Genomic DNA, 14,953 nt, shown 5'->3' with positions numbered 1-14,953 from the left:
ACAATGTCAAGTCATCTACCTTCTGGCCAGCTAGATTTCACGTCGAGAGTGAGGGAAATTGGAATTGCACTTAGAGGGCTCTCAAAGAGCATCTGTCGAGCAAATAAGTCTTTCTGGCATGTTGCAACATCCTGAGTTTCATGTGTCCTCGTGGCCAGAAGGGAGGCAATGAAATTCTGGGAGGAAGGGGCTATAGCTCCATCCAACTCTGACTTGGGGTAATGAAAAAAGCTTGGTATTCTATAAAATGTTCTATAAATAAAAGTTACTTTAGGACACGTGTTATGACACTTCATTGCAATAAAAGATAGAAACCAAATCAAGTTAATTTAAGCAAAAAAAAAAAAAAAAAGAATTATTGGCTCACTTGACTGAGAAGACCAGAGGTTGCACAAGGTTTAGTTATGGCTGGGTTCAAGGGTTCAAACAATGCCTTCAGGAATCTGCTGAATCTCTCTCCATCACTCTGATTTGCTTTCCTTTGCCTTCGTTTCATTCTCAGATGGACTCTTCCCCATGATTGCAACAGGGCTTCCAACAGCTCTAAGTTACATGGGATTTTAGTGCTCTCAGTCTCAGAAGGACAGACACTGTACTCTCTCTGTGTGTCATTACTATCTCTTAAGAAAGGACTCTGGCTGGCTCTGCTTGGATTTCATACCCACTCCTGGCCAATCACTCTGTCCTTGGGTACCAAAGGCTCTGGGAGTACCCTACTCCTCAGCCACCTGTAGCAGGGGAAGCAGAGTCCCCGGACCGAAGAAGGAAAAAGGGAACAAAGATTACTGGGTAGGTGACAACAATTCCAGGTGTAGAATATCACGAGGCAGCCGGGTACGGAGGGGTAAGTACCTGTATTAAAAGACTTGAAATTGAGTTCTGACTCCATCATTGATTCACTGTGAGAGCCCCGGCAAAGTATTTCACCTCTTTCATCCTTGCTTTCCTCGTTTGTAAAATGTGTGGATTGGGCTTGGAACAGTAATCTGTAAGCATTTTTAACTACAAGACTCTCAATTTAAACAAATCATTGTACAAAACACACAGGTCCTTAGCGAAGCTGGCTGGAGAGGTGCTTGGGGGGCCTGGAGCCCCACTTGCTCCCCTCCACCTTCTGTCCTCCTGATGGGGCTGCTTGAAACTCCTGGGGCTCCTCAGAACACAGTTTGAGAAACCTTGAGGTAGCTGATCTCCACGGCCTCTTCCAGCCTGAACTTTGAGGAAGTCTATGTAGATGGTCCAACGCTCTTTAATTTTTCTCACTTTCCCTCTATTTATTTTTGGGCTAAAATCATGGATGTTGGCAATGTGTGAGAGGCCACTTAGGAAAAATAATCATTATTCAAATACCCAGCCAATTTACTTTGGCCTATTTGGAGCTTGTTTTTCCTGATGGGGAGGGAATAAATTTCCAAAACCTACTTTTAAGTTCAGACTAGAAAAGGTGAGTATACAAGTGAGGAAAAATGGGCAGCGGAAGTTGCCAAAGCTGAGCTGAGCTGGAAGCAGTAAATTCAAACCATCTCCATCTCCCTGACACATGTGCCCCGCTGGGCACTCAAGGCCAAGTGTACGCTCTGGAACGGATGGCAGAGGAGGATGTTGTAGGTTTTGGCTTCACCACTTGTGAAAACTTACTTGTGGGGAGACACGTTCAGCTCCAACCTGATTGTCTTTGATTGAAGCAGAGCATCAGGCAAGAGGAAGGGGACAGGCCTTCCTGCAGCCAGAGGGCAAGAGGGGAGGAGGGCTTCTTTGATCCAGGCAGCACCGGGGGTGAGAAATTACCAATGCGGTGATTTCAAAGGAAGCCAGGGCCTTTGCATCCCTTTTCCCTATGACTGTTTAGAAAATATCTATAGAGAGGCTAGTAGATGTCAGACAGTCCTTTGGGGAATAGGTATAGCTAAGTGGTGGTCTCTAGCCTGTGGGACCATAGAATCAAGAGAGGAGGTGGGCAAGTCAATGCGTGACACTGTACAGGAAGGCTGTATCCAGCTGTCCTGCCCTGGCTGCTTATGGCTGGTGTCTAATCTGATAGGTCGCTGTCCTATTAAATAGTTTAATACCATCCACACTTCGTGATGTGGGAGCAGTCCAACAAGATACACGTGTACACTCTACCATGGTAGCACAGAGTAGGAAAAATAACACTGGGGGAGTTGAAGATAGCTTTCCGGGGTGGTGGCATTTGGTCTGTGTCCTACAGGAAGAGTAGGACATCACCCAGAGGGGCGAGAAGGGAGAGGGCCTTCCAGAGCCCAGTGGGACCACCACGTCTGTGGCCTGAATATGCGCGCAGAGGTTGGGAAGATGAGCATATGGGCTGGTGAACTGAGCATAAGTTGTTGGGGAATAGCTACTGAGGAGACGAGAGTGGAGTGTGATGGGCCTGTAGCTGCTGCTTAAAAGCCCGGCCTTGTTCATGGGTGCAGCTGGGAGCCACTGCACGTGAGTGGCTGGGCGTCATGATCAGGCCAGTGTTCAAGAAGCTTCATTAGGCCCCCAATGAAGCTGCAGGTACAGGAAGTGGGAAGACCAGCCAAATTCAATCCTACTGAAGTGCCAACAACTGGCTACGTTTTTCTTTCTGTTTAGTAAAAGCCAACATTTGCTGAGGATTTACTCTGTGCCCAAGCCGTGCAAAATGCTTCCTTGTACGTAATCCTCCGCACAGTCCTGGCTCTACTGACCCCAAGTTACAGATTAGGAGACTGAGGCTTAAAGATGCTGCCATTGGCCCATTGGGAGGCCACGTGAGGAGGAAAGAGCAGAGTGACCCACAGGCTGTTGCAGAGGAAGGGAACCCTTAGTGAGCACCGACTACGTGCTAGTCTCCGTGGGATGTGCGTCCCATTTAATTCTCACAAAAAGTTGCATTCTCCCAATTGCTCAGGACAAAAGCTTTGGAGACATCCCGCCTCTCTCTCTTTCACACCCCATATCTAGTCCATCCAGCTCTCAGGTTAGTCCTCTACCTCCAAACACATCCAGAATTCAACCACTTCTCTTCCTTCACGGCTGCCAGCCTGGCCCAGCCCACCATCTCTCTCCCCGATTCTGCCCCTACAGGCGGCTCTCCGTACTGCAGCCTGGGTGAGTCATTTAGATCCCAGGGCATATCACCTAACACCTCTGCGTGAAATCCTGCAGTGGCTGCCATGTCACTAAAGTAAAGCCAGTGTCCTGACATTTGTCTCTCATGGCTAAGCTAATCCCAGCCTGCCGTTACCTCCTGACCTCCTCTCTCACTTCTCCCCCATTGCTCACTTCATTCTACCACTCCAGCTTCCTTTCTCTTCCTTAAATTCACCAGGCACACTCCTGCCTCAGGACCTTTGCTCCAGCTGTGCCCTGTGCCCGGAACACTCTTCCTCCAAGTAACCCCCCCTCATCTAAGTCTCTCGCCTTCAGGTCTTTGCTCTTGAAGGTGGTGCTGAGTACCCTGCTGAATTTTGCAAACCGATCTCCCATTACATGGTGAATCTATCCCCCTTGACCTGATTTATGTTTCTTTCTCATATCAATTACCAAAGAAGTGGTAGAGCCCGCGTTTGTACTCAGGTCTGCCCAACGGCAAGTCCTGGGCTCCTGCTGTCACACCTGAGGGGGGAGGAAAGCCCACCAGGAGCCTTGATGGACAGCAGCGCGGGCAGGTGGCAGGAATGACGCTAGTCGCTGACATGGGGCAGCGTGGCAGATGCTGCAGCAAAGAGTAAAGCAAGCTTTTCTCGCTCAATCTTGTTGCTGTAGTTTTTTTTTTTTCAATAAATGAACCTCATGGCTGAGAAGACACGCTGCGCACGCCTGTGTGTGTGTGTGTGTGTGGCGGCATTGGCCTTCATCCTAGAGCCTTACCTCATTCAGCAGGCATGGAACAAAGGCAGCATTACTGAATACCGACTAATCATCTGGCAACAGAGGGAGAGACTGAGAGATAGATGGGCCAGAGCGCACCTGACGGGATGAAACACAGACATCCTACAGAAAGAGGCATCGCCAACAAGTGCTGCTTTCGGAGTGCCCCACCAACCCTTTACTTCCCGTACGTTTTCTGAACCTGAGAGGCAAGGCTGAACCTTCAGGAAAGAGCCTCAGAGAAGGCAGCTCCAGGCTGCTCCTAGAGTTGCTGCCCAGGACCGGTCCTGCTGTCACCACCCGCCACTGGGCTTTGGAGCTGCGGCCAGGTCACCTGTTTCTCTAGGTTCCAGGTTAATACTTTGCTTCCACTCGTTAATACCAAGGACTGTTCCCGAGGGTAGAGAGAATGCCACTTATCACAGAGGCCCTCTCTAGAAAGAAGGCTGGATTGGGGGGAGGCAGGTAGGTCACACACACAGAGAAATCAAGGCCACTCCTCGCCCTGGCCGGGGGGGGTGGGTTTCTTTCCTCAACTTTATGCTCACTCTAAATGTTCAGGCTCAGAGGTGTGCTGGTGGTGGATAGTGTTTTGCTAAAACACTTGGGCTTTGGTCAGAAATAAACCGCCCCTCCCAGGTGCGGTGATGCATTAAGTGAGCAAGGCCGCCAAGCACTCTGAGTGATCAAAAGAGAAAAGGAGGTACTCCTGGCTTCTTCCGGGTTACATGCAGCCCTAGAGGGTAGAATGCTGCTGGATAAGCTGCTGTTACGACAGAAACAAAATTTGTTTTACACAGCCAGCAAATGATGACCTCCCCCACACTTCCACATTACTAGACTGAAACCATCCAAGATGATATCAAAATGTGAGCGCCCGAGAAAAGTATTATGAAGCAGCTACAAGTAATTTCACCCACAAAAGAAACATCCAAATCTCCACCCCCTCTCTTAGGATCCCAGCTTGCTTGCATTGCTGTGCAGAAAAGTACAGGGGTTCTTTTTTTTTTTTTTGCGGTACGCGGGCCTCTCAATGTTGTGACCTCTCCCGCTGCGGAGCACAGGCTCCGGACGCGCAGGCTCAGCGGCCATGGCTCACGGGCCCAGCCGCTCCGCGGCATGTGGGATCCTCCCGGACCGGGGCACGAACCCGTGTCCCCTGCACTGGCAGGCGGACTCTCAACCACTGCGCCACCAGGGAAGCCCAGTACAGGGGTTCTTTAAGTCCTAACCCTGTTTTGGTCTCCCCACCTGTCATATTTGCTTATTGTACCACTTGAAATTTTCAGCCTCTGTGTCATGAAACATTCCTGCTAAGACACCATCCTGGTCTTACTATGGCTTCTTCAAATGTTCTCATTATAAATGCTAGTCATGTCTGCTCTACAGTCTACAACCCTCTACAGGCATAGAGGGTGTCCACAGTCTACAGTGACTGTGGACACCCTCTATGCCAGGAGTTCTCAAGCTTCAGCTTGCATTCAAGTCTCCTGGAGGGCTGGTTAAAATACAGGTCTCTGGGGCCCACCCCTACAAGTTCTGACTCAAGAGATCTGGGGCGGGGCTTGAAAATGTACATTTCTGACAAGTTCCCAGGCAGGGGCTGCACTTGCCTCTGCCTCTTGTATCATACACTTTGAGAACTTCTGCCATGCTTTGTACTTGGATGGCGCCTTGAAGAAAAACCAAACAGTTGTTTCAGAATTGAACCCAGGTGCTGTTAACAAAGTTAGCACAGGTATGAGGCCAAACAGCAGCAGGAGGTCAAGCTGGGAATTGAGGGTTGGGCGTGGAGGTGAATGAAGGTGGCTGTTCATGCTTCTCATGGTTCCTTGGAAGATCTTTTTTCATAGGGGAAGAACGCAAACAGTGAATCATCAGTATTGGTTTGAATTCTTTCAGTTGCAAAATGACCAAAAAAAAAAAAAAAAAAAGAGGGCATTTATTGGCTCATATAAAAGAAAAGCCCAAAGATGGACTGAATGCAGGCATGGCTTGATCCAGAAGCCCAAATGAGTTTTTCTCTGTACCTCTGTCCTCTGCCTGTTCTCTATCTGCTGCATTCTCAGATGGACTCTCAGATCCTGGTGGCAAGAATGAGAACCAGTTCCTCCCACTGGCCAACTTTTTAGGAAGCCTCCTATGTTACAGTTGCTTATGAAACAGCTATGGGGGTCACCGCCTCCCCATGTTCCCAAATAGAGAAGAAGAATGGGAAGGAGTGGACCGATCCACAGTATAGTAACCACAATTGCTATTACTGCTTGAACAGGGAGGAAAGTTGGGACAATGTAAAAATAGCACAGCACCATGTTTATAATCAAAGCTTCCCATATGCAAACCCAACCCCATCCAACTAAGGAAATGACAACTTTTCCCTTGGGAATTTTCACACAACTTTTACCTCCTTTGCCATCATCAAATGTGAAGTGTTTTATTGGTGGGCTTCGTGGTGGGAACCTGTCATTTTAATGGGAGAATATGCCAGAGGGGTAGCATAGGCTAGGTGAAATTGTAGCCATCATTTCCCCCAGATTCACAGTAACTTTAAAAAAAAAAATCTTTCCCTCTGCTGAAAAACACCTGTCTAGCTACAGAGTCAAAGAGGAGATTCTGGGCTTCCTTGGTGGCGCAGTGGTTGAGAGTCTATCTGCCGATGCAGGGGACACGGGTTTGTGCACCGGTCCGGGAAGATCCCACATGCTGCGGAGCGGCTAGGCCCGCGGGCCATGGCCGCTGAGTCTGCGCATCCGGAGCCTGTGCTCCGCAAGGGGAGAGGCCACAACAGTGAGAGGCCCGCGTACCGCCAAAAAAAAAAAAAAAAAAAAAAAAAAAAAGGAGGAGACTCTGAGGGGGACATAATCCCATCTGAAGTGCTATTTTCAGTCCTATAGAGTTTTCATTTAGTTCTTCATGTAATAGGCACAGGTACAAAAGCAATCAAACTAGAACAAAGCAGAAAATAACAGCAGGCAACTTGCTGCCTTCAGTCACTGTGCTCCCAGTTGGGAACACTGTCAGTCACCGGTGGGGCCTGCAGAATTCAATTAGTTGGGGGAGAAAAAAAATTTTTTTTGGCTGAGTCAGCATCCAAATATAGGAATCCTTCTGAAGGACTGCAGGTTTCTCAGAGGGCTATGCTAGAGGAAGGGGGTAGACTGATTTTTAAAAGTCTACCCTGGAAGAAAAAATTATTGCAAAATGTGCAAGTTTCCTGAGTTGTGGTCTGGAAAAACCATTTCTGGCCCTGGAATCTTGCCTTCCTGTTTGAGACCTAGACTTTGTCTTTATTTCATTTTGCTAAGCCAGTACAGTAATCATGTTCCTAGAATGATATAATCTAAAGGATGGGTTGTGGTTGTGTTTTAGTAAAGTTGAGCTGTTAAGTAATGGGAACTCAAACTCACTTAAGCATTAAGGGGGTATGTTAGAAAGACACTGGAGGTTAACAGAATCAGAGGGAGAGAAACTGCTGGACTTAAGGGATTTGCTACTGTCAGGGGCCACTCACTCGGACACCTTCTCCCCCATCCTCTCTCTCATCTCCACTCCACGCAGTCCTGCCTGGCTTCATTCTCTCCTGCTGGAAACAGATTTCCACAGATGATGGAAGACGGCCACCAACAGCTTCTAATTCATGTCCTCCTGCTTCTGTAATCTGAAATACAAGACACACTCTCTCCCTCTCCACTTGACAACACAGCCCAGAGAAAAAGGAGTCCACAAAGGAGATGAGAGAGGGGTGACCTGGGAGAGCTATGTCACAGAAACCAGAGCAGGATAGAGTTTCAAGGAGGAGGCATCAGACACCACAGAGGGATCAAGTAGAATGTGATGGAAAAGGTCCTTACGAGATTAGTCACACAAAAAAGTCAAAGTCACACTTATCTGTGCACATAATATTGCGGATGTGTAAACATCACTGTTACAGCCCTCTTCTTGAATTTTGGTGCTCCCGTGCTGTCACATTAATTTGGTTAACTGTCGTAAATGTGTGGCTCCATGTAGAGGTGGTTTAAAAGTATTAATTAACATAAAAACAAAATCTGATAAAGGACCCACGAACAACAATTAAATAAATCTCAGAGAAGAACCACGATGGGCCCAGTGTAGGTCACACACCTGCCAAAGTGAAAGAGTAGGCCAGGCTGGGTCACATCATGGCTATTTCTGTGAGCAAGGGGCCGAGTACTATGACTGGCAGCCCCACCAGGATTATAGAATTGGAGTTGGGGAGAAGCTGTCTCCCAAGGAAGAGAAGGAAGAAAGGTGTGTGGATGACCAACACAAATGGTTACAGGTGCACAGCTAAGTGTAAACACATCCCAAGATCGCCAATTATAACAGTTGTTAGTTATTCATATGAACATTTATGTTGTACCTACTACATAAATGTCATATCTGTGTTAGGTCTTGGGTATCACAAAGATGAGTGGGGCAAGATCTTTGCCTTCAGAGTTCAGGTAGTTGATGGACAGACATATGTGAAAATAAACTGGGCACTACGGAATGAGGACTACGGTAGAAGAATTTGGAAAGTAGTGTAGGAGAACGAGAGAGAAAGGGATGAATTCCATTGGGGAGGATGATCAGGGTGAGCTTCACGAGGAATCCAAGTTTAGGGGAGGGCTTTGAAGGAGGTGTATGAGATTTCCAGGAGGACAGACGAATTTCCAAAGAAGACTCTCCAACTTAATTGACTACTAAGCCGAATTTAACTGGAGAATATTACAGGTTTGCAATACCTAGGCCAACAACTGGGAAATACAGAGCTAGTCCCAATTTCACATACAGAAACTAAAGCTTATAGAGAGATTAAGTGGTCTGACCAAAGTAACGCAACTAAAGAGTGGCAGGCTTCGGGTGAGACACAGACTTCTTGATGACCCGAGTAGTGCTTCTTCCATTCTTCCACATGAAACCCCGAGTAGCCAAGTCAAGAGGTGGGCTGAGTCCTGCCCTGGTTTTTGATAGGCACAGTCTAGAAGGCCAGATCCACCCACAGCTATGGCCTGCCCACGGCTTTACCAGCTCATCAGCCTCACCTGTGCAAATGTGCTCTGAGCAGGAGTGTCAGGGATAGCACAGGCATCATCTTTCACCATGAAGAGGCTCTGAGAGTAGTGATAGAGGAACACAGACCAAGCATCATGCATTTGTGGATGGCTGGTGAGAAGCAACATGAACCTCCCCAAAGTCTCAGTGTAATATCCTGTCACTTCAGAGAAAAGATCAATGCTCACAATTGTCAAGAGTAGGGGAAAAATTCTCAAGAGCACAATAAACCAGCCATGTAAAATGTGAAACAAACCATCACTCTCACAGTGGGGTAAAAATTCCAAATTGTCATCAGAACAGAAGAGAAAAACAAAACCTATTAGTGGCACCTCTATATGGAAAGTCCTAACCCACCCAAGCCCAAAGTCTCTGCCAGCCTCAGCTTCTCATCCCTGTTGATTACATATACATTTTTCATGCTACAATAATGTTATTGGTCTGCAACGGGTTGGAGAACTTGGAGCCATTTCCTGAGAAGGACTGGGCTACCTAGAAGTATTTGCTTGATTATTTTTTGTGGTTTTATACACAGATTCTCCATGGTATGAATCCTGGCTCTGCCATTTATTGGTTGTGTGACCTTGGATAAGTTACTTAACCTCTGTGAAACACCTCTCAAAAGTCTTGGAAAATGACAATTATATGAGATAAATCTATAAGGTACTGAGCATAGCACTGGAACAAATGCTCAAAATGGTAGCTGTTAATATTGTTTTCATTATTAAAACACAGTCCTTGCCTTTGAACAGCTCACAGTCTAATGGGAAAAGCAGACCTAGTTGTGACTCATTCAGGATATAATAGAACAGCTTTATAAGTGTAGGTTGTAGTTATTTAAGATCACTTTTGTATAATCTGTTCCAGGTAGATGGTGACAGCATTTGCAAAAAATCTAAGGAAAAATCACAAAGACTCTCATCAGGCTAGGAGAGTGTTCTAGACTCTAGAACATATCAAGATCTTTCTCTAATGTGGAAAGACAGAGGAGACCTAGCAATGCTAGATGCTAGCACCTTCAGGCAGCTTGGATCTCAACTTTGCACCATGGACACTTAAAATTCCAGTGCCCATTCAACAAATATGCCAAGACAATTCAATGAAGAATGGATATTCTCTGTAACAAATGGTACTTGAACAATTAATATCAAAATATGCAAAACCTCACAACATAGATAAAAAACAACTCAAAATGGATCATAGACCTAAATGCAAGAGCTAAAATCGTAAGACTTCTAGACAGAACATAGGAGAAAGCCTACATGACCTTGGGTTGACCAAAGAGTTCTTAGATATGACACAAAAGCACAATCTGTAAAATGAAAAACTGATATCTTGTACATCATCAGAATTAAAAGCATTTGCGTTTCAAACAACACCAATAAGAAAATAAAAAGACAAGTCAAAGACTGGGAGAAAATATTTATAAATCACATGTCTGATAAAATTCTTGTTTCTAGAATATATAAAGAACTCTTACAAGCTACTAATAAGACAATTTGATGAAAACAATGGGCAAAAACTTTGAATAGACATTTCACCAAAGAAAATATACAAATGGCTAATAAGCACTTGAAAAGATATTCAATATCATTCGTCATTATGGAAATACAAATTAACAATTAAAAACACTGACAATACTAAGTGTTACCAAAATGAAACCCCTAATCATCACTGGTAGAACTGTAAAATGGTGCACATTGGAATACAGTTTGGCAGTTTCTTAAAAAGTTAAACATAAACTTACCATATGAGTCAGCAGTCCAGCTCCTAGAAATATACCTAGGAGAAATGTAAACATATTTCTACACAAAGGCATACACACAAATGTTCACACTAACATTATTCATAATAGCCCCAAACTGGAAACAACCCAAATGTCCATCAACCACTGAATAAACAAAATGTGGAGTGTCTATAGAATGGATAACTGTTCTATAGTTATATATAGTTATATATCCTATATAGTATATAGGATACTGTTCATCAATAAAAAGGAACATGCTACAACACAGAAGAACCTCAACAATATTATGAGAAGTTAAAGAAGCCAGATGCAAAAGACTACACATGGTCTAATCCTGTTTACACGGATGCCCACAAAAGATAAACGGATGGAGATAGAAAGTAGATTAGTGGCTGTCTGAGGTCAGAAAAGAAGCAAGCGTTGACTGCAAACTGGTAGGAGGGAAATTTGGGGGATGATGGAAATGTTCTAAAACTACGTTATGGTAATGGCTGCACAATGCTATAAATATATATTTTTAAATAATTGAATTTATAATTATAATGGGTAAATTTTATCCTATATAAATTAGATGTCAATAAAGCTGTTTAAAAAATCCCAGTGTCCAAGATTTCCTCCAGATCCTTTACATCAGAATCTTTGGGGCTGGGATCCAGGCATCAGTATTTTTTAAAGCTCCCCAATATACTGTGATGGACAGCCAATGAGAAACACTGAGGCAGAGGAAAAAACATGAATTTGAATTGCCTTTTCACAACTCACCAGCTATGTGACTTGGAGCATATTATTTAATCTCTTTTTTTTTTTTTTGCGGTACGCGGGCCTCTCACTGTTATGGTCTTCTCCCATTGCGGAGCACAGGCTCTGGACGCACAGGCTCAGCAGCCATGGCTCACGGGCCTAGCCGTTCCGCGGCATGTGAGATCTTCCTGGACCGGGGCACAAACCTGTGTCCCCTGCATTGGCAGGCAGACTCTCAACCACTGCGCCACCAGGGAAGCCCTATTTAATCTCTTTGAACATCATTTTTCTTGTTGGCAAAATAAAGAAATAATACCTCATCAAGTTCTTTTTTTGAGGCTAAATTGAGATTATGAATGTAAAAGAATGCAGAATAATGTCAAGTGGAACAACTGCTACATCTTGTAGATTCCCTGGGATCAACAGAGTCTATAGAGAAGAGATGACAGTCATAAGCTATGAGTCTATCAGACAATACTACAAAGCTACAGTAATCAAAGCAATGTTGTATTAGTACAAAAACAGACATATAGACCAATGGAATGGAACAGAGAGCCCAGAAATAAACCCACACACCTACAGTCAATTCATCTTCAACAAAGGAGGCAAGAATATACAATGGAGAAAAGACAGTCTCTTCAGCAAGTCGTGTTGGGAAAGTTGGACATCTGCATGTAAATCACTGAAGTTAGAACACACCCTCACACCACACACAAAAATAAACTCAAAATAGCTTAATGATTTAAATATAAGACATGACACCATAAACTCCTAGAAGAGAACATAGACAAAACATTCTCTGACATAAATCGTACAACTGTTTTCTTAGGTGAGTCTCCCAAAGCAATAGAAATAAAAACAAAAATAAACAAATGGGACCTAATCAAACTTATAAGCTTTTGCACAGCAAAGGAAACTATAATAAAAATGAAAAGACAACCTAGACTGGGAGAAAATATTTGCAAACGATATGACCAACAAGAGCTTAATTTCCAAAATATACAAATAACTCACACAACTCAATAACAAAAAACCAAACAATGCAATCAGAAAATGGGCAGAAGACCTAAATAGACATTTCTCCAAAGAAGATATACAGATGGGCAACAGGCACATGAAAAGATGTTCAACGTTGCTAATTACTAGAGAAATGCAAATCAAAACTACAATGAGGTACCGGCTCACATAGGTCAGAATGGCCATCATCAAAAATAAACTACACGTGAGCCATGGCCGCTGAGCCTGTGCGTCCGGAGCCTGTGCTCCACAACGGGAGAGGCCACAACAGTGAGAGGCCCGCGTACAGCAAAAAAAATAAAAAAAAAAAAAAAAAAAAAAAACTACAAATAACAAATGCTGGAGAGGGTGTGGAGAAAAGGGAACCCTCCTACACTGTTGGTGGGAATGTAAATTTGTGCAGCCACTATGGAGAACAGTACGGAGGTTCCTCAAAAAACTAAAAATAGAGTTGCCATATGATCCAGCAATCCCACTCCTGGGTATATATCTGGATGAAACTATAATTCAAAAAGATACACGCACCCCTATGTTCACAGCAGCACTATTTACAATAGCCAAGACATGGAAACAACCTAAATGTCCATCAACAGATGAATGGATAAAGATGTGGTGTGTGTATACACACACACACACACACACATACATACGATGGAACAATATTCAGCCATAAAAAAGAACAAAATAATGCCATTTACAGCTACATGGATGGACCTAGAGATTATCAGACTAAGCAAAGTCAGTCAGAAAGAGAAAGACAAATACCATATGATATCACTTATATGTGGAATCTAAAAATATGACACAAATGAATTTATCTACAAAACAGAAACAGACTCACAGACATAGAGAGCAGACCTGTGGTTGCCGAGCGGGAGGAAGGGCAGGGGAGGGATGGATTCGGAGATTGGGATTAGCAGATGTGAACTATTATATACAAAATGGATAAACAACAAGGTCCTATTGTATAGCACAGGGAACTATATTCAATATCCTGTGATAAACCATCATGGAAAAGAATATGAAAAAGAATACATATATATGTATATGTATATATATGACTGCATCACTTTGCTGTACACCAGAAACTAACACAACATGGTAAATCAACTATAGTTCAATTTTAAAAAACCCAAAAAAAACCCCAAAAAACCCTGTGAGTCTAAGACCCAGAAGTCAGCTTCAGGTTTGTCAAGTGACCCTGAATACCAGATATCCTTATACCAGGGCACACCATGAGGCTAAGCTCCCAGGTACAGAAGATTACTTTGATCTATGCCAATTGGGGATGATTTAATAGTCTCTCAAAGAGCACTCCAAGGAGATCAGGCTTCTAACACTAACAAACTGAACTATCCAAAAGTTTGCTTTGGACTAAAACTATCTAGATGTCATCAGTAATTTGGGATAATACGGCAAGTGGAGATAGGGTCAGATAGTTGAGTTCTGAAACCTCAAAACCATCAGCCTAGCCTCTCACAGCTGCTCTAACAATAATCAAGTATCTTGAACCAATTAGGGTGTGTTGGTTGTAAATAATAGAATCTTATTTTTAGTGTCTTAAGTCATGATTATTTTTCATTTAGCAGATAGTCTGGAAGTAGGCAAACCAGGTTTGTTTCGGAAATTCACTTGTGTCATCAAGGACCAAGGCTTTTTACATCTTTGAACTTTGTCATTCATCCTGTGTGTGGGCAACATCTCTCCTCGTGGTCAGAAAATGGCTGCCAGATCTCCAAGCAACTCATTCTAACATGACAACATCCCAAGGAGAAAGCTGGAGCATATACCTCTCTCCTATCAGAAAGGAATGAAAACTCTTTCTCAGAAGTCCCAAGAACCCTATCCTTTATACCATCTTAATTGAAACTGGGTCAAATGTCCACCTGTTAGCAAGGGAGAAGGAGGACTAGTTGCTGAAGAGGATCAAAGAGCATCTGCTATGTCACTTATCTTCATATGGTGTTTTACAGCTATGCATATGTAGTAGACAATGTTCCTAATTACAAGCAATAGAAAATGTTCCTGGCTAATTTAACCAGAAAATGACTTTATTCATAGGATTTTGAGTAATTCAGAGTTGTCAGGATGTCTGAAGAATGAAGCTTGAGGTTAAACTGCCAGAAACAATGTCCAAAATCAGGAGCGCAATTCTAATGAAGAAGTCCCTGCCGACGTCAGTCTCCGCGCACAACATCTACAGTTTGCACTGCTGCTGTTTCTCTGATGAGAACTTGATCTTGCTTTCATCATCAACTACCATGGCCATGAAAGAGAGAGAGTAAGTGTGCTACCCAACCTTGGCTGTTGTGTCACTGACTCCCAAGTCAGTGTACTGTGAATCATCTGATTGGTGGAGCCTGGGTCAGATGATTTTACCTGGCTGCTAAGGTGTCTGGGAAGGTGAGTATGTGGCATTTTGGGTATTTCTAATGGAAGAAAGTGTCCTCAACTAAGACTCAATAATTGGAGAATTCCTGACTCAGATAGAACTTTAGATACAAGGGAGCTAGAGTGAATTACACATGTCCACCT

Source organism: Mesoplodon mirus (genome assembly GCF_964341445.2).
Source record: "Mesoplodon mirus genome assembly, chromosome: 1".
NCBI classification, from domain to species: Eukaryota; Metazoa; Chordata; class Mammalia; order Artiodactyla; family Ziphiidae; genus Mesoplodon; species Mesoplodon mirus.
Note: the sequence above shows the minus strand (reverse complement) of the source record.